This window comes from Elgaria multicarinata, chromosome 10 (assembly GCF_023053635.1).
Source record: "Elgaria multicarinata webbii isolate HBS135686 ecotype San Diego chromosome 10, rElgMul1.1.pri, whole genome shotgun sequence".
NCBI classification, from domain to species: Eukaryota; Metazoa; Chordata; class Lepidosauria; order Squamata; family Anguidae; genus Elgaria; species Elgaria multicarinata.
This window is the reverse complement of record NC_086180.1, coordinates 64,945,056-64,972,540: the sequence shown is the minus strand read 5'-3', so window position 1 is coordinate 64,972,540 and position 27,485 is coordinate 64,945,056. Positions and strand designations below refer to the sequence as shown.

Sequence of the window (27,485 nt, the reverse complement as noted above, 5' to 3'; positions counted from 1 at the left end):
GCTTTTTTCCTGCTCCTCCTAAACTCACAAAACCAAATAGGTTCCTTACAGTTCAAGTGTTCCTTACAGTTCAGGAGCTTGTAGCTTTATTTGTTAAATTTTTTAAAAAAAATATTAAAAAAAGTAAATTCAATTTTTAATAATTGTTTGAATACACTGTACTTTTAATATACAAAATGTGATAATTTTCTGCCGAACCAACTTGTGCATAATTATATTTTATGTTCCTAAAGTAACAAAGTGACTTTCAATCTGTAAAAAGTGCCAATATTGATTCCCCCCCCCCAATTTTTTCTGAATTTTTTAATCTTTTCCGGAAAAAAAACGGAAAAATGCTTTTCCCCCTGTAGCTTCAAAATTTCCGGAAATTTTTATCTCCAACTCCTATAAGACTTGAGATTACAAAAGCAATTATGAGTATGAACAGTGGGAAATCCCCAGGTCCAGATCGGTATAAAACCTTTTCTACTTTTCTAGCTCCAAAGCGTTATCAACTTTACAAATATATATTTGAAGCAGGTTCACTTTCATCATCATTAAATCATGCTTATATTACAGTCATCCCTAAACCCAGCAAGGTCCATGCTAACTGTGCTAATTATCAACCGATCTCGCTAATAAATGTTGATATTAAAATGTTAACGGCAGTTTTAGCCAATAGACTGCAACAAGTCATTGCAACATTGGTCAAATCAGATCAAGTGAGATTTATTAAAATCAGGCGGATGTGCGTGTGATAATTTGAGATTAGTTTATTTATTTATTTGATAGCTTTAAATAGAGAAAGAACTGTTCAGGCAACCATTGTCTCCTTCGACAAAATTCATTGGAATTTTATGCTTGCTACATTGAGTATTTTTGGATTTCCATTGAAATTTTTGAAATGGGTTAGAACTTTATATTCAACCCCAAGAGCTATGACCAATGGTTGGTTGCCAGCTCTTTTTCTGCTTGGATGTGGTACGTGGCAAGGATGTCCACTTCCCCCATTGATATTTGATCCATGTTTGGAACCCCTGGCTTGCACATTTAGACAGAATAGTATTATTCATGGGTTTGTGCATGCTGACTTAGAATTTAAAATTATTCTTTATGCTGTTGATCTTTTATTGTTTATTTCTAAACTCCAGGCATCTATTCATGTTTTAATTAAATTAATACTTTCAGTGATCTGTCTTGTTATTCAATTAATTGGTCAAAGGCTGAATTGAAGCCGATTGGGGACAGCATATTTCCTATTGTGTTGGCTAATTGTCAGTTTTGATGGTGCCCTGATTTTATAACCTATCTGGGAATACTCATTCCCATAGATATATTTCAATTGATTAAAATAAATTTGAATAAGCTGATTAGTGAGATTGCATGAGATATAGATAGATGGGCACCATTAAAATTGAGTTTGTGGGGTCAAGTCAACACATTCAAGATGAATATTATACCTTGAATTCTCTATGTTATGGATGGGATTCCTTTACTTACACCTGGCAAATATTTTCAACAACTTAATGCTTTGTTTCGTAAATTCTTATGGTATTCTTCCCCACCTCAAGTATCTTTGAAACTGATGCAGCTTTAATTTAAAAAGGTGGGTTTGGTTTTCCAGACTTTGATTTGTACCATTGGGACTACCTATTGGCTTGCACTAAGTTATAATATCACGCCAGTTACAGTTCGATCCATTTTCTCAAGCAAAATTGGCTTCATGGGCAAATCCAGATTTAAGAATTGGTAAGAAACCGTTCTTGTGGAGGACATGGATGGATACTATGATTTTTTCCTTTGGGTCAATTAATAGTCCCAGATGATGAGTTTTTGTCATTTTATGATTTATGTGTTAAATATAATTTACCTTCTACAGCTGAATGGTAGTACTTGCAATTGCAACACTTGCTTGAATCTAGGTTTGGTCTGGCCACTTTTACAGCTTCAGAACCTCCATTATTGTTAGAAACACTTAAAGCAGCTGAACAGACATGTCGACCCACAACCCATATGTATAAGCATTTAGTATTAGTAAATAAATATGTTACCCATGGTTTTAAGCAGGATTGGAATAGAGAATTGGAGTGTCCTATTTTGCCTAATCAATGGATTGTTGCCCTAACCTCTGTATCTGAAGCTTCTATGGATCTTAGGCTACGTTTTATTCAGCAAAAAAACTTGTTTCGGGTTTATTGGACTCCACGCCTTTTCAATAAGAGTTTGTCTAACTTGCATAATTGTTGGAGATGTAATACACCTAATGCTTCTTTAATTCATATGTTTTGGCAATGCCCAGTAGTTTCCCCCTTTTGGGAGGTGGTTATAATATGAATAAACTTTGTACTGAAACAATCTTTAATATGGATCGATGTACATGTCTTCCTAAACTACCTACCGGCTTCTTGGAAGTTAACACATGGTAAGCACAAATGGTTATTATTACGTTGGAAAGATAAATGCTCACCTCCTATAACACAATGGACTGAAGACTCAACAATTGAACAAGTGTTATATAGGTGCAACTTGTGAGTGGATATTTGGTCTGCTTTTCTTGAAACCTATGCATAATTCTCTTCCTTTTTTTTTAATGAACGGTATATCTGATGGAAAAAAGGATAATATTCATATAGTGTTCCTTTGTTTTTTCCATTATTTATTTTTTGTTCTGTTTTGTTAATATTCACAATAAAAATGGGGAAAAATAATCTACTAAGGAGATATTCTATGGGTCTATTTGATTTGTCTGTGATGGTTTGGTCTTATGGAATTAAGGCTGGAAACAAAATTGTCACAGAGTTGTCCAAGTAATTTGAAAACTTTGATTTGTTTTTATTACTTTCGACATTCGTTCCCTCCATCCCTATCCCAGTTCTCTGTGGAGCTGACTTATAATCATCTTGATTCTGGTACCTAGGATTTTTAAACATTTTTTCCTAATTTGAAGTCAGTGCTAAGTTTAGTTGTAATTCTCTTCCTTACCACCACCCTGCCCTTATAACAAAAACCCAAAGTACACTTTCACTTTTCCCAATAGTACATTAATTTTCTACACCAAAAGGGTATTCTACATCTATCCTTCACAGGGACTAATTGGTGCTCCCAAGGCATAATTGACCTGGCCAGAAGCAGTGCAGTGCCACCATTGCATGGAGACCTTGACGTGCCTCCTACACTGCTCATATAAAGCAGTCTAAAGGCAGGGCGTAAGGTGGGAGAACTTAAAGGAAGCAGCAAAGAACTACAATTGGGCAGGGCAGGCACGTGGCAATTTTGAGAGACGAAAGGACTCTGTGGAATGATGTTGTTCCATGAGATAGTCTCCATGGGGATATTATAGGAGGCAAGCAGACTATGAGAAGGTGAGTCCTCCTCCAAAAAATGTTCTCAATGTTACTGGAGTGCAAGGGTAGGTTGGACCTATGTACTTGGATGCTGTGATGTTGAATCAAGATCTGTGATCAGTAATAAGGTGATTCATCTTCCCGTCTCTTCCCAAAGCTTGCAGACCATGGGTGGGGGGGTCTTGGGTGGGGGTGTGAGCAGAACTGGTGTGGGGAGCCCAAGATTCCGCAGGTTGGAGGTTGCCCATCCTTGATCTACAGAAACATGTCATTAAACTCCATTAACCTTACAAAATCCCATGTTAAAACTGCTATATGTTGTTGCAGACAATATATATATTATTTTTGTGTGCCAGGAGTCTTTGTGCTTGCTCACTTGGGCCTTTACTTAGTTCCAGCAAATAAGTTCAACATTTTAATTAGTGTGTGAATGATGAAGAATTTTGAACATGCGACTTGAAGTTTATTAACTGAACTGAGTCTATGTTGGAACCTGGTGCAGTTCCACCATTCCAGAATACTAGTAAATGATCTCAAGAATGTAGCTGCCTTGCTGAATCAGACCAAAGGTCTCTCTTAGTATGAGATTTTCTCTCCAGGAGTGGCCAGCCAAATGCCCCTGAGAAGATGCAGAGGAACAGGGAATAGCATGAGTCCTGTATGTCCCCCATATCTGCTAGTCAGGGAGATACTGGTTTTGAATATGAAGGCTATATTTAACTATCCTATATAACAGCTGTTGATAAGCCTATCCTCAATGAATTGTTTAATCCTTTTTTAAAACCATGTAAGCTACTACTGTTATATGTTGTAGCTCTAAAAGGTGAATAGTCCTTCAGGCTATAAGAGGAAAGTTAGGGCATCTGCAGCTCAACCACCATAATACAGCATCACTCACCCAGAAACCATTTGCCCTGCATTTGAATGGAGAATTACAAATCTAGATTTGGAGTTTTGTTTTGTTTTGTTGGATGGTTTATAAAGAAAATAATAATAATAATAATAATAATAATAATAATAATAATAATAATAATAATAATAAAAAGCTACAGCCAGCCCTGCTTATAGTTTTGCAGTCAACAAAGGTGTGATACAACAAGAAATGGAGGAGGAAAATCAGTCAAGATGAGGCAGAGTGAAAAGAAGAATTTTTAGCAGACATTTGAATAAAGTAGTCATGAGGCCAGTTGAATGCCAGGTGGAAAGGAATTCCAGTGGTAAAGAACAGGAAGAATTATGAACTTAAGGGAAACAGCAACAGTTAAAAAAATCTATTAGCATAAATTAACTATCTCCAAGCCTTGGCCTTGACAAGGACATTTCTTCTTAATGATATTGCTGGTACTGTGCTGAAAATATTCTCCCTTTTATTCTTTCCTGTACACTCCGTTCAACGTTTGAAATCCTTCTTCCAGAAGCCTTACCAGCTGAGATTCAATGTATTCATTGCCTTTTTGAAGGTAAACATGGTGTAGTGTTACGTCTGCACTGATGCTAATTAGGATACTGTTAACATCAATGCTGACATAGTATTGCTCCATACTCACCTTTAGAAAGGTAAGGGAGAATTTGCATAGACCAAGGGAAGAAAGAAGTGAGAAAGAGTGTACATACAAGCCCACAACAGAAACTGGTTTTCCTAACCTTGGCACTGGGCCAAACTCCTTGTAGTGCCTATATTTTTAATAGGGAAAAAGGAAATAATGCTTTGGAGGAGAGATGGAGTAGATGTGGGGACTTGAGATTAACGAGTTTGCAAACCTACTGCTAACCCTGGTTACAAATGCTGGTTTAAAACTAGCCATAATTAGCATTAATGAAGATTTACTATTTACCATGGTTAGTTCCAAAAAAGGAAAGGGAAGAAGAATTATTTATTTATTACATTTTTATACCGCCTAATAGCTAAAGCTCCTGAGATGGGAAAGTGGAGGGTAGAGAGCATGTGAGCCAGCAGCATAGCTATAATTTGAAATTTGAAATCTTACATCTCCATAGATTTGTGTGACGTTTCCCCCCACCCCCAAATGGTCCACACAATTTGTCATTGCTCCTGAATGAGGTTTTCATTGTTCATGCAGACACTTGATATTTTGTATGAACTGGAAAACTTTAATAAAACAAATAGAATGGGGTATTATGATTTATTACGTTTTCATCAAATTATTGTTCACAATGAAGGAACAAAACTATTCTGTTGCGCAACTGTCTGGACGGCTTTGTTTGTGCTAGAATTGGAATGCAAGATGTTTTGAGGGATAATATGTTTTATGTAGGTTTGTAGAAGTGCCAAGCAGTGCTGATGCAGCTTAGTACATTTTACATTCATCTTCCAGCCAGGTGTGTTAAAGTGCAATAATTGAGTGCTATTAAAAAGAGAAAAAGAATTGCCAGCACTCAAGGGCATCATAAAAAATGAATGGCAAATAAACAATCAAGAAGGTTACTATGGAAATTATACATATCTCGGTTAATCCTGTGGACAATATCCTGGCTTTGTTAAAATAATGGGACTTAACGTTACAAGTTTGAATGGAGCTAGGAGTTTATCCTAGTCACTGTGTGTTTAATGGACATGGTTTTAAAACAGCAATACTGTTAAAAGATTTTTTATGTTCTTTGAAAAGCAGGATGTGTGTGGGAATTTTCTCACTATTTTCTTTCCTTTTTGCACACATTAATCTGCTCTACTCAGTGGTACACATCCCAAACATATAATACCATTTAGAAGGACTGTGATTGTTTTCAGAGTCGTGATTTCAAAAATACCTCCTTTCCTGTAGCCCACAGGGGTTGGTTTGTCTGTTTTTGTTATTATCTTCATTCTGTTAATTCAAGTAGAATATGTGTATAAAACATTAGCTTACATTCAATGTAAGCAATAAGAGAAGAGATTCAACTTTGGATGTTTGTTTCCTATTTGTCAGGCAACCATGTGTAGAGTGGCAGCATGCTACACAGTGACAATAGCCAGAACATTTTCTCCATTTATATGTCCCCCTGCACCCTTGCTACGATTTGTTCCCCAATTGTCTAGATTCTGAGTCAACTAGGTTTCACAGTAATGTTTCCACTCGCTAGCATATTCTTCTCAAACCTGCATTTCAGAAACTGTAATATTATCATCTTCGGCTTTGTTGGGTGACTGGAAAAAAAGAATTGTATTCAGAGTGTGCTGCTGTTTGTCTGCTGCCCCAAGTATGGAAGGCACCAATCCACACACAGTCACTACAGTGATACCATGATATCATAAAACCTATCCTACAGTCTAGAGGTTCCAATTCCCATAGAAGTCTGCATGTAGGCTTCTCAATTGCACTTCCACACTCAACATGTGGACAATGGGGACATGGGTGAAAAAACTGTACAAGACAAACGACTGAGTGATAGATGAGGCGTTCTCCATTTCTGGATCTCCTGGCTGCACCTGTTACATTTCTTTCCATCATACACTTTTGTAAGAAACCTTAGAAGGAAAATAGCAATACCACATAGGAACAGATTGCCTCTGCTGTTGAACTTGTTTGTGGTCTCCAGGACATTGAGTGGTGAATGTCTTTATTTCTCTGAGTGGTTCCTGTGAAAAGTATCATGGAGCACATGAGTTATGCAGAATTGAGCGGACATTATCTGTGACCTAGTGCTTGCTTAATAGCTATTTGAGAGATGATGTCATTATTTAAGTGTTTTTTAGCCTGCATGACTGCTAGGCTCCCCATTCTTCCAGTGATTATGCTCTCACCTTGATTTCTGCTTTTGGGGAGTTACCTAGTGGGAGAGAGAATTATTAAGGCAGCACTCATTCATCTCACATCTGTGCTCTTCCTCCGATCCTACAAGGAAGATTACATCACACATGTGTTACCAGCTCCTACACTAGTAGTATTCACATAGGTGGCTGTGTTTCCTTTGCATTCTGCAGTGCAAGCTCACTAAGATGTATAGCCAGTCCCCAATGTAAACTGCTTACTTGTTTTGTATCATTTTTATTGCAGACATTGCTGTTCTGTTGAGTAAATAAAGTTTGTTAAGCTGATATATTATTTTCCCATATTGCAATTGGAAGGGGAAGCACTCTGTTGCCATGGTAAAACCTGCATAGCTTGCAGTGCTTTTGAAGGAAAAATGGTAGGTATTCAGGAGTCGTACTTTGAAATATAGGCTTACTCATCCCACCTACACCTGTTGGATGTTTCACTCCTGCAGCCCCAATTGTAGCAGTTCACACAATACAACAACTTGAGTGGGTTGATACGTTGTCAGAACCCAGTTGTGATAACAAACCATGGTTTGTTAACCACAAACAACCCACGAAGCAAACCCGTGGTTTGTTATTCGATTATTGTTTGTGATTAACAAAGTAAGGTTGGGGTTGAGCAGAGAATTCTGGTTAAGCACCCCTTCACTCCCACATGTACCAACTCCAACCCATTTTTGAGTTTGCCTTGATGGTATCCCATTAGGTAGGAGTTCTGCTAGTGCAACAGTATTAGTATGACCAAAAAATATATATTTTGCACATGCGGTGGTTATTTATTTATTTGTGGTATTTATATATCACTGAATATGTTAAAATTCCTCAGCAGTTTGCAGTATTAAAATACATTTAAATATAATATTTAAAACCATAATATTAAAAGCACAGTATTAATAGTAATCCTGTGCTCATGTGTTCATGTCTGTGTGTATTGCTTAGAGATTAAATTGAATTCAGAAGTGTGTATGAAAGGTAAGCCAAGTAATGTTGAGTGATTTATCATAAGCACCAGGACAGTAGTTGAGATTTCATCAGGGGAGAATGGTGTGCATTTGTTTCTTCAGTTGCTTTTGCTTGTCACTGCAAATATTTGGCATGCATCCTCAACTGACTTTTCAGTGCATGCTGTAGCTTGCTAGTCTGTCAGAGACGGAAGACAATACATCTTTACATCTTTGCTTTGTGGTAGAGACTGCAGATTTCACTCTTGGCTCACATAGTGACCTTGGCTTAATTTCATCAACATAGGAGCTGTAAATTAAAGTGAAGAATCCAGACAAAAGCTTAGCCTAATACAAAGAAAATTGCATTCTGAATGGGGCCAAGTGGGCTCCTCTCCTCTCCCTTTTAATGTTTTGTTTTATTAACTGGAGGTTAACCCAATTTAAGTTTTCTGCTTTACACAACCCAATTTAAGATAGCAGTGTTGTTTTTACTGTGCCTTGTGAATACTGAGACATGTAGAAGTCATGATTGTCCATGGCCTGGTTCTACCCACTTTTGGAATTTTCCCTGGATATGATAAATTATATGCTAGGGTGCGGAAACTGTCTCTTCATTCATTGGCAAATATAAATTAGAAATTGCCTGTTGAAAAAACTAAAAATAGGTACCAGGTTAAAACAGATGAAAACAAATAATCTTCCACGTAATATACATCTCACTTTGGAACTCACCATGGATATAGGGAAGACAAAATGGTCTGTTCAGCCCATTCTCTAGGTTCCTTCAAGGATGTGTTTTGGACAGTAGAAGCAGTGTATTCCCATACCATTTTAGGGATACTGTTTGGCTGTTAGTGAAAAAAACCCATAACATTGTTGACCACTTTTGTATCACAGTTTTGTAAATAGCCACTTACCTGGTCATCTTTTGTGAGTAAGAATTGCTTCTAGGTTGTTCGTTTTGAAAAGTGGAAGCAGATAAGTTCTTTCATTTCGGGTTTGTCATTGTGCTACAAATGACTGAAACATAGGGTTGTGTGACCAGATGGGCGTTAGAAGTTGTGAGCTAATGATCGTTGTGAGCTTTTTGGCAAGGCTGCTGTATCATGTGAAGAGTTCTAGAGACCAAATCTGTGGCGTCCTTTAAAATAGCCAACCTGTCCTTTTTTTTTTTAAAGAAAGATGAAGACAAATTGCATGGAATGTAGGCTTCTCAGTAATTAGCCAATGTACTCAGGAAACACTTTCTCATTGTTGTCAGAAGCTGAGACTGGGCAGGAAGGTGAAGATTCATACATTTTGCCAAAGTTGCTTCATTTCTTCTAGCCCTTTCTGGAGGTTTCTGGAATTAGTTCTGGGATTATATACATTATTAAGATATACGTATAAATCACCGGTTATAGCCATATGCTATTCGGCGTTTGGAAATGTATATGTTGCCTCACTTTGAAAATGAAACTAGACTTGCAAGGTCTGGAGGCTGCTGAAAGACAGGCCTTTTAAATTCTCCTGACAGATAAAGCCATTAGTACTCCTTCTAATAGTGAACTCAGGTGATGAGTGTCAACTCTATTGTAGCAAAAAGGGACTGAGAAACAGGAGAGATATTGACACCAAAGGTTTGCAGAAATGCAAAATAAACTTCAAAAAAAAGAGGCTAAGTGGCAAATCCCTCAAAACAGCACGATGAAGGCTAAACAGGCCATGGCCACATCATGCTGAGTGTCTGTTGGAGGAATGGAGTGGGGTATCTTAGAAGAAGGCATGGTTGGCTGGCTGCCATCTTGAATAGCAGCTCTCCATACTGCAATCTTTTATTCCCATTTGCTCCCTCTAATAACAAAACAGAGGTGGTTGAAGTGCCTAACAGTTTCTCCATCGTTTTGTCTGGGCAGCTCTTGCTGCGATCCTGTGGCTGGGTGGGATGGCAGGATGGGGTGGGGAGGAGGTTCTAAAGGATCTCAAAGTAATGGTATATTGTGTGAGTCTTATCAGTTTAGTCTAGGGGTAGGCAGACCTTCTGGCATTTATGGGAGTTGTAGGCCAAAACATGTGGAGGGTCACAAGTTGTCCACCTCTGGTTTAGTCTATGTTTGAGAGTAGTTGAAACATGGATTCTTATGGTGTCAGGTGTGTGTGTAAATGGAGGACATGGGAAGAGATGAAAATGGCTAGATCAAGCTCTCAAGAGGTTATTGTGAGTATTGGGGATCTGGGGAGAGGTAGACCTTGTAGCAGCTGGAAGATTTGCAAAACTATGTGGCTGGTACAGGTGTCTTGAGATAACACAGGGGAGATAGTAAAATGTGGTGAGTTGTCATTCAAAAATCAGGCTATTGGATTGTATATAGGTTAGTGTTCTGTCCTGTCAATCTTCCCATTCAGAATCCATACCTGACTCTCCTTCTCTCTACTGCCTCAGCCTCTCTCTACTGTCTCAGTATCCTTACTGGGCTGGCTACCTCCCAGATTCTGCCCTCTTCCCACTTCCTCCTCAGCTGGCACCAACTTCCCATCCATCCTCCTCCTACCTTGTTGCCACTATCATATACCATGAGACTCGAGATTGTATCTCTACCACCAGACAATGTGGCTCACATTTCTCTCTCTCTCTCTCTGTCTGTCTGTCTGTCTGTCTTTCTTTCTTTCTTTGCATTTTATATGTTCCATTACACAACCACTAGTGGCACTGTGGTATAGTGGAATTGCACAAATACACAAAGGTTCTATAAAAAAATGAAAAAAAATCAGGCTTTCCTCATTAGAAAAAAAACAAACACCCTAAGATAATGATTGCAAAGCATTGAAGAGGCTCTGGAGGATGATGACATCATGTAAAGGACCTGCAAATGACCATGAGTAAGGAATCACAAGCGCACAATAAAAGCCTCGTGTAGAAAGGATCATGATCTCAGTCACTTTCAACAAGCACCATATACAGTGCTTCCTGTCACCTTTCCCTCCTCATAATGATGGGCATTTTCCTAATTGAACATACTATTTTAATCATATCAGTTTGATCACATGATTCAACCATTTATTGTCCCTTTTTAAGATCCTTTTTTTGTGTATAGCGATCTTGCACTTTTTTCACCTTTCTGATAGCAAGTCCTATGCATGTGTACTCAGGTGTGAGTCCCATTAAGTTCAATGGGGCTTACTCCCAGATAAGAAAGTGCCCTGAGAATTTCAGCCATAACCTTTGTTCTTGCTCAATGAGTGATGTGGTACATGCTTAACAAAAATACTGTGTAAGGATAGAAATGACTGAGTAGACAGCACATTGAAAGTTTTGCCTTTTCCGTTCACCCCACCACACCCCTTTCCCCCATTGCTTCACTTACCATATTGGCAGCTTAACTGGGATCTTCTCCCACACCAACGCCTGTTCTCGTTACCCTGTGGCAATTTGGAATTTTATTGGTGCTGCTTTAACATGCAGAGGACTATTGGGAGAAGAATATTCAAGCAATCTGTTTGGACAGAAACGATATCTTGAAAGAGAGAGAGAGAAAGTGACTAATATATCTATTTCAGCATGGTCTGCAAGGTTTGGAACTGGGTGGAGTGTCTTTACATCTATGCGTGTTTGCGGCAAAACAAAGACAAGCTTTAGTGACAAGTTCCATCTGTCCAGGTCTGTACTGCTGTTCATTGATTGGTTATCGCAAGACCTCTGTTTGTTTTCAGTTGTGCATTTTCAGCTCTTCCGTAAAGCCGAATCTGTTTTGTTTCTGTTTGCTTCCAACATGCAAAACATAGGCCTAAATTTTTAATTAGCAAAAGTAAGTGGTGAAAAGGGAGGGGGGCTGAGTAATGTAACAAGCCTCAGTGGAGAGCAGCTGGGATGTGTTGCCATGACGACAAGTTCAGCAGGCTGCCAGCTAGCATGTCAATGGGCAGTGTAGGGAGGGAGCTTTTAAACAGTGCCTGCTAGCCACAATGTGATTGGTCACACCTCTGTTGTCTTTGTGTGGACCAGGGAATGATGGGTAGGACCGAGAGTGAACGCTCAGTTTGTCTCAAAGCAGCGGTGAGGTAATGCTTTTGAATCTTTGGGGATTATGGACTCGGTCTTTGAAAGGCTGCAGTGTAGATTATTTTCATTCCCTTTTGAATGAACTACCGTCCATGTGCTTTATGTGATTTCTCTGTATGTTTATGTAGTAGGATGTGGGAATTGAAGGAGAGCAATTTTAAGATTTGTCTGTGGGCAGATTGACTGGCATGACTCAGGAAGAGCCACTTTCAGCCTAGCCACGTAGCATCGGCATAGTTGGAAGTAGTAAGCTGACATCTCCTTTTGTGAGCCACGATAAAAGGGATTGGTGTGGGAGAGAAGAAAGTTTGAAATTACTTTCTGGTCACCTTTGGAAGAAATGTCCAAGTTACACCACTATGCGAATGCTAGGATTTAAGTTTTTCAGTTACATGCAGGAGATATGAGAATTTACAATAGACAGTTCTGTAAAAATGCAAATAAGTAATCCCAGCATGCAGTAGGAAACATCTCAGTGAGTTCTAAGATCTATTATGGTCTGGAGAATTACTTAGCGTGTTGGGATGCTGATGGCAATGCTGGGAGTGCCCTGCATTAGTTTAAAAACAATTATTCTTTCTAAGGCTGAAAAGTATTAACAAGCTATATTGTGTTTGTGGAGAACTTGACTTTGGCATTAAGACTTGTTGACGGCATATCTGATTATCCCTTTTTTGACGGAAGGGGAAAAGAGGATGGTATACGTAGAAGTTCTGAGCCAATAAGATTTTCTGAAATAATTGCTTGTCTGTTTCCATGTATTTTGAGGTAAATAACGTTAAGGCATCATTTCCCTGCATATCTGTTTGCCCTGTTTGAATACTTGCATGACCAAATCAAAGCAGCTTGTTGCATAATGCAAGTACAAATTCACATATCATCCTCATTGGGTATAAAGCATTAATGTGTATAGGAGGTGTGGCCAAATAAATGAAGAAATGAAGGAAAAGAGAAACTGTTCATATATGACACAGTACTTAAATGCCCCAAAACATGGCTCCACACTGGGCATTTTAATGTTGCACTAGCTGCAGTGACTCTACTATTGCACTTTGTGGGTATGCCCAGTAGACCTCATGGACATGTTTTGCACTCTTTTTCCAATCTTTGTTTTCTTGTGGGAGCAGTGCAGTATTCCTTCTAGCAGAGGGGTGGACAACCTGAACTCCTCAGCCTAATTTCATGCATCCTTTGGGAAGTGATCAGTTCAGACTCTGGCCAAAGCAATCTGACCCTCTTTGGGCAGCCCACTGAATGGGGAGAAAGCAAAAGAGAGACAGAAAGGGGTGTCAGAAAGACAGAGGGTGTGATTTGCATATTTAAAGTAAAGGTGGGGGGAGAGAAAATGGAGTGACAGAGAATAGGAAGAGGTCGACCTCTTTCAATTTTGGCTCTGGCGCTGCCCACTTTTGGCATGCTGCCCTTGAAAGATTGGTTCCAAGGGAACGAGGCCATCTAGTGAAAAGGTGCTGCCAACCCTGCTCTAGCCCTTCACTAATTTTGACCATGAGTGGTGATGTATCCCTGTTCTCAGGGAATCTAAGGGGCCCTGACTAGGCTTGCTGTTGGTAGGATGCATGCCTCAGAGGCATGAAGAGAATGAAAATATATTAAAAGTATATAGAAGAAGGAAAGTATAATAAGGAGTAAGCCAGAGCAAAGTGGGTAGAAGCATTCGAAATTGTGCACGAGTTTCTGATGCCTTATGGTTTATTCATGATGCTGCCTTCCCCAGAGTGAAGGATGTGAAACTGAGGCCAAGAATTGGAGGTTATCAATAACTTGTGCTGGCAGTCTGAATATTGAAAAATGCCAATTCACCCACAGAGGTAGTGCTTACTGGTACAATGTTGGCTGCCTAGCTCAGCTGAGAAAAATACTGTATGGTCATTGCTGCTTTCTCTTCCTGCAGTATACTGTCAGTGGAAGTGCAGTTCTTGCCTTGTTTGAATTTTCTAGCTAATCATTTGGCATGTAGTAACATTCATGTAAGAAAGCAGCTGAGTTTCTCCTTTTCTTTTTTCTTGTTTAGGAGAAGGAATATGTGACCTAGCAGGAAGCATGGTAAATGGCCAGAAAAACAGTGTGTAATACAGTCAGAGTGAAATAATAAATGAGTTGGCTTCCCTGCCCCTAGGATGTCTCATTGTTGGTTGGAATGGCTGTATCTGGTGCAAACAATGGGAAGTTTAGGAGGTTTCTTATCCATTTTAGGGTCAGGGAAAGAAGACACATGTACTGGTGACAGAAAAGTTAAGAGTCTCAATAATTTGAGTATTGTAGACCAGGAAATAGTACAGGAAAGGACAACCAGAATGGTCATGGGGCTAGAGCAACTCCCCTTCTGAAGAAGCTGAATGGTGGGAGATTCAGGACAGATAAAAGGACGTACTTCTTCACATAGTACATAGTTTAAACTATGGAATTTGTTACCACAAGGTGTAGTAATGGCCACCAAGTTGGACTGCTTTAAAAGGGGATTAGACAGATTCGTGGAAGATAAGGCTATCAATGGCTATTACTTATGATGACTAAATGGGCTGACTTGTTGATTGCATATCAAATGATCTCCTTTTTGATTAAAAAGGAAAAGAGGGTGGTATAATATAGATGTTATGAGCCATTAAGATTTGCTGAAATAACTGCTTCTGTTACTGTTATACTTATATTTGTACTTTGAGGTAAATAATGTTAAGGAATCATTTCCCTGCCTGTCAGGTATATATTTGAATACCAGTTGCTGGGAGACACAAGCGGGAGAGTGCTATTGCATTCATACCCTGTTGTAGGCTATAGGCAGAATGATGGACTAGATAGGTCTTGCTCTGACCACACATGGCTCTTCTTATGTTCTTATATCTAGGAACATCAAACGATCCATGAAATCTGGATCTATATGTGGATCCTCCTTGGTCTGTGTTGTGTGTGTGAGAGAGAGGTTATATGCCAGAAAGCTAGGTTGTGTGTTAATATCAAAAGCACTAGAAGTAGTCTTTGCTTTAGTGTAATTCAAAAGTAATAATCAGTGTGTTTACTTTGTGTACATATTTACACTGTATCCTTACACAACAGTGGTCCGTATTCCTTGATGCATCACTTATAGTTGCGTGCAAGTGTATATATGTATGGTTTTAAATCTGTTTTGCTCACCACTGAAGCGAGCAGATGGATTACTTCAGATCTGGAGATTTATTTAGGAAATGTCCCAAACTCATGTTTTCCTCTGTAGAAATACTGTTGGAATGATTCTGGGAGCAACATCTGATGCTTAATGTCAGGTTAGCAGACAAGACTTTGTATTAGGCTTGGACTAGAGAGACATGGGTTAAAATCCCCAGGTTTTTAAACTCCCTGGATTATTTTGGGCCAGTCACAATCTCTGTCAATATCAGTCACCAACCTACTTCACAGGGTTGTTGTGGTGATGAGGATGTATATCACCCTACACTTCTTTTGAGGTAAGGCGGGATAATTCTTTTTAGTAATAATAATGTGAGAACTGGTCACCTATCTTAAGTTTTAGGAGATATCTATCAGTTGGCTAATAATTGGCAAGGATTTTAAAACATAATGTTTTTCAATGTGTAGTATTCCACTGGAGTCATTCTATAAATATAGAAGGGAAAGTTTGTTGAAAGGCATGCTTATAGTGTGTTCCTATTCATGTTTACTCAATAGTGTGTTCCATTCTTTTCAATGGAGCTTGCTCTCAGGTAAAAACATCTAAAGTTTCTTCTAGTTACTGAAATCTAGTACAAAGACTAAAAACCATCTCAGTTCCTATCCACCAAAGGATTACAATTTAGGTCAAATAAAGGAAGGAATTGAGAGGGAACAGGAAAACAAACAAATTAAGGCACTCATTCTTTGTAAGTTACATAATAAACATAGTAACATACATTTTTTAATGCACTGGTGACAAAAGCTCTGATGGCGGTGTGTGTGATGATGTAACTATCCATACTTCAGGCCTTAGTTTAGACATTATTGTTGCTGGGACTGTTCCAGCTGGTTTACCTTGAAGGTTTCATGGTGACCATGAGGAAAAATACCCTCCCTACCAGAAATATGCTGTATGCCAATCAGGGCCATCCCTGCCTGTTCCCTGTGGCAGGGGTGACATTGTTCCCGCAGAATGTGTGTCCACCCCAAAGGCCTCAAATGTTACTGCTGTGTGTTAATAATTCTGGGATTCACAGAACCCACCCCACATCTACAATGAACATTCGGAGGGGTTCTTGGGGCTTCATGGGCAAGTTCAGCATGCTACCTTCCCCTCCTGTGATAAATATCCACTGGGTGTTTTTTGTTTTTTTTAAGTTTTACACTTATAGAAACGTATGCATGCGTAGTTCCTACAGTTGAGCAGGGACCCTGATTGAGCAGCATGCCTGTTTGATTTGTGGGAGCTCCCAGCATGTAGAAAACATATTGGAGGGGGCAGTGTACAGTTCCAGCAGTGGACAGGGCTAGCCTGCCTGGCCCAGAGAACCTCACCATACATTTATTAAATGTCAAGTGTGGTCCATGTGTTAAAACAGCTCATGGTAAGTGTAACAGCTGTATTTTTTGAGTTCCTGGGAGTTTTGTTTACATGTCAATTTGATGGAGAGTCATTGTGTAGGGCACTACTATCTTCTCTACACCTTGCCTAGAAGCTCCTCATCTAAGCCACTCTTTCACCATAGGGCAAAAGCTTGATTCCTTCCTCCCCATCACACTGGCAGGTGAAGATTATCCACTGGTCCATCTCACCCCATGATGTTCATCCATTGCCAGGTGTGGTACCACAGAAACCTAGAGTATACATTGAATCTCAGAATCTTCTGGACATGTTCTACGGTAGCGGTTTTCAAACTGTGCGTTCCTGGGAAGCCTGTTCTTTAGTAGCTTATTGCCAATTCCTCATACAGGGCAAAGATGAGGCCTCTTAGTTGGGGTTAGCATTTTAGTGTGAGCTAACTGCAGCATGCTAGACAGCAGCAGACAGAAAAGGATTGCTTAGTAGAGATATGTAAAGGGTTCCCTGAAGGCACAGTTTCAAATCCACTTCTAGGGTATCTTTGTCTAGCTAGTTGCATAGGAAATTGGGTAGACTGTGCTGGTTTTCTTGATTAAAAATACGCTTTAAAGACCTACAAATAGTCTGAAGTTTATACATACTTGCAGTATTGTGTGGGACGGCAACCTGCATGTTTAGGAACTAAGTCCAACTGATATTTCACTGGATTAATAATAATAATAGCATTGACAAGTACCTCGCTTCATGTACACATTTTTGTTTATTCAATGTGATTATCACAGCTATTTTAAGTAGTATTCATTGTGTTTACATTGCCAGCAAAGAACAAGCACGGGGCTACTTTTTGCTGGTGAGTTGTGCAGAGTTCTCTTCAAAGAGTCAGTCATAGTGTCTTCTGCCATTCACATCATTTTTGAGTGATGAGCTGCACTTAGCTTTGTTAACACAAGTCATTTAACTTCATAGTTGGAAATCACTGTTTGTGTGCATGTACATCAGCAATTCCTCTTTATTTTGTAATCTTAGCAAATTCTCCATTATGGGGTGCGGTCTGAACCATGCATTATGTGTGAATCTTATAGAAAAGCCATGGCATTTCTATAGAAATGAATTACCACTGAAAACTTTTATTTCATTTTATTTGATGGGTGGGATACAGATTTCCATCAGTGGTAGCTAGTGACTGTAATTCTGCTCAGAACACTCCTGCTGTTGAAAATGGGGGTGGGGGGAAGGCAACCTTTGGTGATTTCTGCCTTTTCTGTTGATAGGAGGGAATATCTAGATCTAACCTTAGGTTATATTGAATTATTGAAAAAAAAATATTTTAGTCAATTTGCAAATTTGATTGTGCTCCCAGTTTCCCAATTAAATAAGAAGATAATATTAAAAACTATCATTGTTGTATGAGAGATAGTTATATAAAACTGTTATCTCGTTTTGATTATAATAGACATAGAACCACAGGAAAGTGAAAAAGGGTGCTCTGTTACCCAGAACAATCCTGCACATTCAATAGAAATGTAACAATCCATTTCTTTTCTATCAGTTTATGCTACCAATTTTATTTTATTTTTAATTTGGTGGGGCAATTTTGCTTTAAAAAGCAGGGGCTTTGAAGACTACTTTTAGAAATTGCCACCTATAAAACTCGGCTTTGTTTTAAAATCTATATTTTGGACTATAGATTCTTTATGCTACTAAGTGAATGCCATTACATACTCTGAATAGATTATTATACATACTATAGTGTCTTTCTCTGCTTTCTAAAGAAAACTCTTCCTGAACTATCTGGGTCTTCAACTGTCAAAGATTAGAAAATACTCTTGCGAAAGCAGATAGGATGTCTTCTTTATTTATGCGCCCTGCCTACCTCCGAGTCTGTGAGAAATTATTGCAAGTCAGCACAGAATTAAATACTTCCTAGGAGCAGCAGCTGTGTATCTCCATTGGCAGATCTTGGCTTCAAGGAATGCTCCCTCTGGCGGTTCATCAACACACAAATTTGGACTTTAGAGTGCAGTTTTGTGGTCAGTTTGATCTGTCAGTTTTTAATTCAGAGACCTTTAAATGAGATTTACAGAACTATCCTACACATGTTTAAACAAATCCCACTATGTACAATTGGGCTTACACTCTCATAAGTGCGTTCAGGATTGTAGCTCGAGATTGCATCTGTAATGGATTGTTTGAAGACAAAGGTTAGCAAGATGCAAAAGAACTTTTTGGGAGTCTTCTTCCTTGTTTTCTTGAAAGGGACCTATTTTCTCAAATTCTTCTTGGCTGTCTAAACTATTTCTGTTTTATGATCCACTCCCTCTTAAAAATGTGCTCTTACTCTCTCATCAAAGGCAGGAAGAACTAAGCATCTTTGAAACGCTAACCTTTTAGTACAGTTGTTATAGTGCATAGGTTTTGAAGTCGTTGTTTCACGCTGAATAATACCATTGGACTCCCTTGGCTGCCTATGAAAATGAAGCACTCCATAAGCTTCTGTAAGCTGAGCATCCTGGGAAATGTTCAGCACTATGGGTCCAGTGTCAGAATAAAACTGATGATTGCTCTTGCTAGGTAGCTTTCCCTTCGCTTCATCCTAGAGTGGCCATGTGTCCTCTTTTACACTTCTCAATCTCAGGGTTCCCTTTTCAGAAGGAACAGCTCTCCCATCCTGAGTCCCCCTGTGTTCTTGGTATTCCCCCCCCCCAAAAAAAATGCAGTTTGAGGATTAAGTGTGAAATGACACTTGCTACCTTTCCTACTTAATTTTTGTGAACCGCCCAGAGAGCTTCGGCTGTTGGGCGGTATAAAAATGCAATAAATAAATAATAAATACATAGGGCAGCCCTCTGTTTGAAGGGCTGTCAGAGGACCGTTCTCTATTTGAAGTCGTCTTCTGTTTGAAGGGCTGTCGTGTCCAATTCCAGTTTACGGATACAGAACCATAAGTGCTGTTGCCTATCAAAAGTTAACATTTGGACAACTGCCTGAACAGGCAGGCTCACAGGCCACCTGGTCACAGTCTTCTACACTATTGTGAAATGTATTGTATTTCTATTTAGATTATACTCTGGCCCACTTGCATTGGCTGCCTGTATGTTTCCGAGCCCAATTCAAGGTGCTGGTTTTAACCTATAAAGCCTTACATGGCTTGGGACCACAATACCTGATGGAACACCTTTCGTGATATGAACCTACCTGAACACTATGTTCAGTGTCTAAGGTCCTCCTCCGGGTGCTTACTGCAAGGGAAGCTCGGAGGATGGCAACAAGAGAGAGGGCCTTCTCCATGGTGGCTCCCAACTGTGAACGATCTTCCTGATGAGGCCAGCCTGGTGCCATTGTTATCTTTTTGGCACCAGGTCAAGACTTTTCTCCCAGGCATTTAGCAATATGTGATGAGGCTGGGTCCGTTTTTTGGGGGTCATAGTTTTTTAAAGTTGTTATAGCAGTTTAAATGTATGTGTATATTGTATGTTTTTGTGGTTTTTAATTTCTGCATATTGTTTTTAAGAGTCTTAATCTTATGTAAACCCGCCCAGAGAGCTTCAGCTATGGGGCGGTATACAAATGCAATTAATAATAATAATAATAATGATTAATAATAATAATTTCTAAATTAGCAGATGCAAATTTTATGCAGATATGTGTTTTCTTCTTTTGGTGCTGCTCTACTCGATATCCCACGTGCTGTTTCTTGCAACTGCAGCCCCTGAATGTACACTTTCCAGCTACTAAGTAATATATCCCTTCTCCTTACACATGGCTGCTCTCCAACCTTCTGTAAGCCCATACCTGCTTTTACTTCTTTCCCAAATATTCTTGATTTAGCAGACTCTAGCCAAGCAAATACAACTCTCACATTGAGAGTAACCTCACGCAGTGACCTCATTCGGAATGTTACCTTCTTTGTCAGGAGCAAGAGAAGCAGCAGTTTCACTGGCTCTCTGTCTTTGGAGCTGTTTGACGTTTTCTGCCAACTTATTGGCATGGTTTCAAGGCTTTCTTTTTGGTGCATGCATAACAAAGTGAATAGGATGACGAGAAGCGAGCCTGCAAGGACTTGTCCACCAATTTGAATCATTGACAAAACAGTCTTCAACTGCAAGTTTGATACACAGATTCTTTACTGTTCAAGTGCTCTGCAAATTCTTTTTCTAGAGCAGGAAAAGAGAACAATTCAGGAAACTGATTATAGTAAAGGCTGGTAAGTGAATTTACTTTCTGCTCTATGATTGTAAAAATATTAGCACTTCAGAGATCTTAGATCTTGAGTATGGGCTAGACTCTTTTACTTTCCTTTGGAACGTTGTCTGGGTAGTACATTTGTAACCAGTTGTGATGATGATTCCAAAAGAATCAGCTCTTTTGGCCACTTCAGCTGTTTTATTCCTGTTATATTGTGCTGCTAGGCAGTTTCCCAAAAACTAAGTTGCAAAGGCAAAGAAATATGCACATGACACTCCGGGAAACCTGGAACACTGTACTATAGCATTTCCCAGAGCAATCACTCATTTTAGCTTACAAAGTATTCTGGGTATAGTAGTGAGAGGTGAACTTGGCCAATCCTTTTATATGACTTCACTTTGCAGAGAACCAGGCAGAAGATGACACTGCAGAATCCTGAGGCATTGCAGTGGAGTATTGCTTTTCCCATGATTGTGAGTGCATCCATTCCAGAGAGTAGAAGCAGAATGTAGATAACCCAAATGATCTAGAAACGCTGAAGAGACGAGATATTGTAAAGCAAATTAATGAGTAGGAATACACATTCCTCAAACTCTTTCCAGCAAACTTGTGATTTTGCTTTTGTGTTCTACTGTTTCATGAGTTAACATCTGCTCTGTTTGCTCAGACATTTCTGAATTCCTTAACTATGATCAAATTATAGGTCATGTGATCTTGATTATAGTCTAATTTTGAAGGTAAGGCACATCCATTGTAAAGCCATATTTGTAGATTTTCTGTTCCAGTAGTGTTGGTTTTCATCTTTACTTTGATATAGGCCTTTATACAATATTGTTATATCTATACTGTGTTATGGTGTTTTGTTTTTTGTTTTTTGCAAAGCAAGGAACTATATAAGGGATAAAGACCACTCCTTTTCTTTTCTTTTCTAGCTTATTGTATGATTTAGGCATTCAGTGATATTTACAATTTTGGAATAGTATAATTTGAGCCTTTATTCTTCTTTTGTCTTTTGCTTTTTTAAAAAAGAAAATACTATGACTTGGATCCAGACTAAGTTAGGCATACCTGAACTTGACCTATTGAAATCAGTGGGACTTAAGTAAATCATGACTAACTTTAGTCCCATTAATTTCAGTGGGTCTCCTCTAAGTATGACTAAGTTCAGGATCTACCTCTAAATATTTTAAACAAGTCTTTTTGTTTTGTTCTGGATCCTAGAAGTTGTGAGTTTATGCCATCATGCACGGTTGGGATGTCCCACTGGAGCTTCAGCTAGTCATTGGACAGATATGCAGACAAGTAAAAATAAATAAATAGACATTTTATCATTTGGGGTATGTATTTTGGACGAAAAGGAATAGGTAGTTAACTACTTCATGAAGCAATTAGCTACTTCATGATATAGAGAAAAAAGAGTCTATTTATATGAGGTTCCTTGAAGAATATAGCAAGCAAGTTAGCTTATAGGTTGATGAATGATCTGCTTTTTATGTAAAAGTCTTACAGTTTGTCTATATGCTTTCAATATTATAGTATTAACAAACACTGGCTGTGACATTAGTGTCATGTGCTTTGCAAATGTTTTGGTAGAGCAAGACCACTCATCACAAGTTTATGCTAGATTTTCCCATCGTTTTGCCCCTTCCATACACCTTTATTCATTGTACTGTGTATCTTCTACAGTCTCCCTAAAACAGTATTTGTTGGAAATATTTGCCAATTATTTGGCTGTTGCTGAAAAACAAATACTATATATTACACGTTTCTACCCTAAACTTTATTTTTAATTCAAGTGATTGCCTTTGTTTTCCTCTCACCAAAGTCAACATATTTTATCAAGCTATATTAGGATAAGCATGTAAGCAAGTATGATAAAACATTCTCTTAAAAGGAAGATTCACTTCTGTTTGGACACTGTACAATTAGCTTTAGATGCAAGCTTAACTGTAGTACAATGCACTTGCAGCTCCCTTTTGCAAATCATTATGGATATAAGTTGTGAATTTAAAATGCAAACGCTTATGATCTTAGTCTTCCACTGTCTCAGTTATAGTGATTGGTGCATTTGACAGCTTCAAATATCATATTCATGTAGAAATGAGTGCACTTGTTTGGTGTTTTCATTTTAAAATCTGTTTGTTATCCTTGAAATCATCCCTAAACTTGTCTTGAGTTTCCAGGTTAGTAACTTGAGAAAATGTAGTCTAATCAAAAAGGCTTTTTTAAAAAAATAGGGGCAATATAAATTTAGACTGAAAACATGTTTGTTCTTTTTAGAACTTTATGTACACTGTCCGTTTGGTTATCTCTTGTCTTAAAGATGAGTGTTTTGTTATCACAGGCATATATATATTTATCGGATCCCATATTGGAGCAGGTTTTATTTTTATTTAACTTTATTTATCCGAATATTTATCTGAATCCTGTTAACTGAGTTGTAATGTCACAATTTTAAATGTTCTGGATCATAAATGTTCTGGTGCATTTTGAACTTGTGGTGTTTATATAGAGAAATATTTCAGGACAAGAAAAGAGCAGGTTGCCTGCCTTTCAGTTACTGTATTGGATTTGCTCAAGTTTAGAAGACATATATTTGAATTCAATCCCTTGCAAACCGATCCTGGAATTTGGAAATTGTGTTCGCTTTTTTTCTTTTTTAAAAAAACAATTGTTAACTTTAACTTTTTTTAACAGAATATTCCCATACCCATCTCTTTCTTCAGTTCATTACTCGGACTTCTATTCTCATCAGATATTCCACTAAGAGCAAATTTCGTTGTCTGAATGCCAGTCCTTACATAGGCAAAATGCACAGCAGGAAGGTATCAGCAGGCTTGGGGGAAACTCCAATGCTTGCAGAAGTACCAAAAAAAAAACCACCTTAGGGGGAAAAAGCCCAATGAAAATTGAGTATACCCAGCAGCCACGGAGATCTGGCTGACAGAGGGAGAGAAATGGAAAACTAGTGGGAGAATCAATGGAATGCAATATCTTGGAAGAGGGCAGGGTTCCAACCAGCCTGCCATCTAAAGTAATACTCCACACTGCAACATGTAGTGTAACAATTATATTTCTTCTGTGTCTGTGGAAATACGCATGTGTGCATACCCATATACACACTTACACATGTTAACTCAAAATATTCTGTTGCCAGAAAATGCTAACTAGCAGCAGCTTTGGTGATATATATAACATACTGTATAGCAGAAATCAGAAATTACTGTACAGTTAACTGCTATTTCAGTTATTAGTCAGGAAAATAGAAGTGCTTCTCCAAAGACATTTCAGTAGTAACACTTCAAATGGAAAATTTTGGTTGAAAACATTCTGCATACCTGAGACAAACTTGCACAGACTATAGGGATGTATCTCCTTGCTCTGGTACGATAACAAACATTTTCAGTAATGACATTGTTTGTTGCATTTTTGGTTGGATCATGACCGGAAGCAAGAAAAAAACCCATGCTCATATGCTTTTGTAGATTTGACAGCCAACTCTGATGTATAGGACAGAGCATATATAAAGATAAATGTAGTATGTTGGTACTCTGGAGCAGAAGTATTACGAAGGAGTGGGTGTTTTGACACCTGAAGCCTACCCTGGAGCATGCCTGAACTTTCTGGGATTTCAAGTGCCAGAATAGTGGCCAATAGTGACTTTGATGGAAAAAGGATCCTGTCTCCAGGTACATTCCCTAGGTGAAAGCTTCGACGTTTTTGTTATAAGATTGCAGTAGGCAACCAGAGAAGATCTTCTTCAGAACGGAAGTGTTGCATGGGAGACGGCATTTGACATCTGAAGCTTTCACGGGAGCATGCCTGAAGCCACTAAACATTCAACAGTGGCTAATGGTGGTTCTTCCCTTCCAGGACTTGGGAAGGCGAGGGCTCCTCTCCAGCATTGCCACCCCCATGAAGAAACTGCTCCTTCACTGGGCATTCCCACCTAGGGTTTCTTAGTTTTAGCAAATTCTTCTGTTTCAGGGCATAAGGAACTCTGTGGCAGAGTTTCACAAGCTGACCCATTTCTGCTTCCACCACTTCTCTTAGAATACTTTAAACCCTTCTGGTAGCTTGGTATAAGAGTTTTAGACATGAGATGGGCTTGATCAAGGCCCTCTTTTCCCTTTCAGAGTATCACTAATAGCTACTACTAAAACAGGGCTTCAAAACAGTAACAACACAGAGATACACTCTAGTCTCTCAAAGCTACAGAGAGTATTTACAGAACAAGAACAGTTATAGACATGGGATTTCTTCAGAACCCTATATGCAGGTTTCACCATCAGTACTGAAATTACTGCTCCTCCCCTATAAGATTGTAGTGGGTATCCAGCGACTGTCACTTTGAAAAATTTCATAAAGAAGGAGCAGGCCTAGATTGATACATTTCAAAGAGTAAAATTAGAAAAACAAAGGAGAAGCATAGAATTAAAATAGTAGGCATAGCTTAAAATTCGAGGAATTCTAAAACACATTGAAAAGGAGAATTTAGTAGACCGTTAAGTGCAAATATTAAATGAATGTTTGGATATGGAAAACAATGTTTCAATAGGAGTTCAGACAGCATTTCAAATGAAATCAAATAATGGTTCAGTATTAAATAAGAATCGATAATCCCATTATAGTGCTTACATTAATGGTTAAAGATGCAATTTTAAGAACTATCTGGGAAAAAGGTTATTGCTGAAAGGCATGAGCTACTAATCTTTAATTATTTATACCCAGATACACTTTCTAAAATGTGTGAATTCTAATCTTAACTGAAAAATTGAGGCAATTAGTAGTATTTAGTTAGAATTTAAACTAAGGATGTTAATTAGAAGTAAATGCCTCGAAATCAGAAAACTGAAGAGGCATAATTGTTCAGCATTTTAGAGGATGGACAAAAAGGAGAGAGAAGTCTGTTTCTTTCTCTTGATTATTTTCATTCTTAGATGATAGCAAGTATGGAAGAATGCAAAGTCTTATGGTTAGCAAAAAAAAGGAAGATATGTTTGGGGGATTATTTAGGAAAGGGGGAGGTCATGTTTTATTTGTTCAAGAAACATCTTTTAGATAAGGAAAAAAAGAAAAGTAATACTAAATCTGAGTGATGCAGCTTCTAATGTGGTATGTGTTTTCTTTCTCCTATTGATTTTTTTTAAAACCGATTTTATTGTACAGTGATGATATTGTTAGGTCTTTATTTTTTGTAAGCCGCTTTGTGAACTCTTATTGGGCAAAAAAGCAGAACAAAAATATATAACATTAAAGAGATAGTAAGATGTAGCAATATGTAATAGTAAGACATAGCAATTTTCTTTAGTTTCAAGAAAAGGGAAGATTATGTTGCTTAAGGGACTTGTTTTGGATCAGGATATCACTTACCTTTGTATGGCCCACATCAAAGGAAAGGAATGAGATATGGATTTGGATTTGGGATAATGTCCTCAAGGTAACATATTGTATGATTGTAAGATATAATTTCTGTACAATTATGTTCAATTGGTATTTTATAGCATGTAGATTGAGCTATATATTTATTATTTTATTTATTACTCAGATTTATATACCGCTTTTCACAGAATTATCAAAGTTGTGAGCGCTCAATGTCATACCATCAAAACTACATTAAAATAGCAATAAAGCTACATAATCAGCAGTATGCTGCACACTCTACTATGTGATACAGACCATAGTTGGCTGAGTCACACTTCAGGAAAATCCTGTGTGAAGAGATGGTTCTTGAGAAGACACCTAAATGTCCAGAATTATGGGGGCTGTCTAATGAGACTTGGTAATGAATTCTAGGGAGACAGTGTTGCAGTACTCAATGCTCTACTGCTGGTATATCAAACTAAGCTGATAAAATGCACTCCTGGCTACCAAGGCTACTTGGGCTTCAAGTGATAATGATGGATCCAGGAGCACCCCCAAGCTGCTTACCTGATCTTGCTATTTACTGTGTAATCTGTACAGCACCATGTACATTGATGGTGCTATATAAATAAATAATAATAATAATAATCTTTCAGTGGGAATGGAACCTCCTCCAGAACAGCTTGAATGCCACAACTGGGCAGAAGAACTACTGGCTAACAGTACCTCCATCATGTCTGGATTGAGCTTCAGTTTGTTGGCCCTCATCTAGTCTATTACCCTTCTCAGGCACTGATTCAGGAATCTGCTGCCTCACTTGGGTTAGATGAAAAGAAGAAGTAGACCTGGGTGTCATCAGTGTATTTATATCACCTCAGCATATTTATGACACCTGGATAATCTCCAGCAGTTTCATGTAGATGTTAAATAATATAGGGAACCCTATGACATAATTGCCATGGGACAGAGCAATAATTCCCCGGCACCACATCCTCAAAAAGACCATCCAAGTAGGACTGGACCACTCTGAAACAGTGCTCCAAACACAGATAGCTGATCCAGAAAGATACCATGGCTGCTGATATCAAAGGCTGCTGATATTGAAAGCTGTTGAGAGGTCCAAGAGAACCAGTGAAATTGCATCCCTCGCCCCACCTCTCTCTATTATTATTATTATTATATTTATTTGTATCCCGCCTTTTAGGCAAAGGTTATCTCACAGGATGCTCAAAGCAGTTTCTGTTGCAAAACTGGGCCTAAAGTGCAATTGAAATTATTAGTTTTGTCACCTAGTATTATGACTTATATTCAAGAAATTAAAATTGGCTCCATGGCCAATATAGGCAACAGC

The 27,485-nt window shown here is 38.5% G+C and overlaps 1 protein-coding gene across 3 annotated transcripts in view; it reads left to right on the top strand.

Moving 5' to 3' along the window:
- Nucleotides 1–27,485, top strand: part of STOX2 (storkhead box 2) — a 149,406-nt gene that overhangs the window by 89,460 nt on the left and 32,461 nt on the right. The window contains exon 1 of one of the 3 annotated variants that reach the window (XM_063136308.1): nt 12,035–12,062. The exons of the other annotated variants lie outside the window; for them this stretch is intronic. The gene's annotated coding sequence lies outside the window, so the exon portion shown is untranslated. Of the gene's footprint in view, nt 1–12,034; nt 12,063–27,485 lie in introns of those variants that run through there. 3 annotated transcript variants of the gene reach the window in all.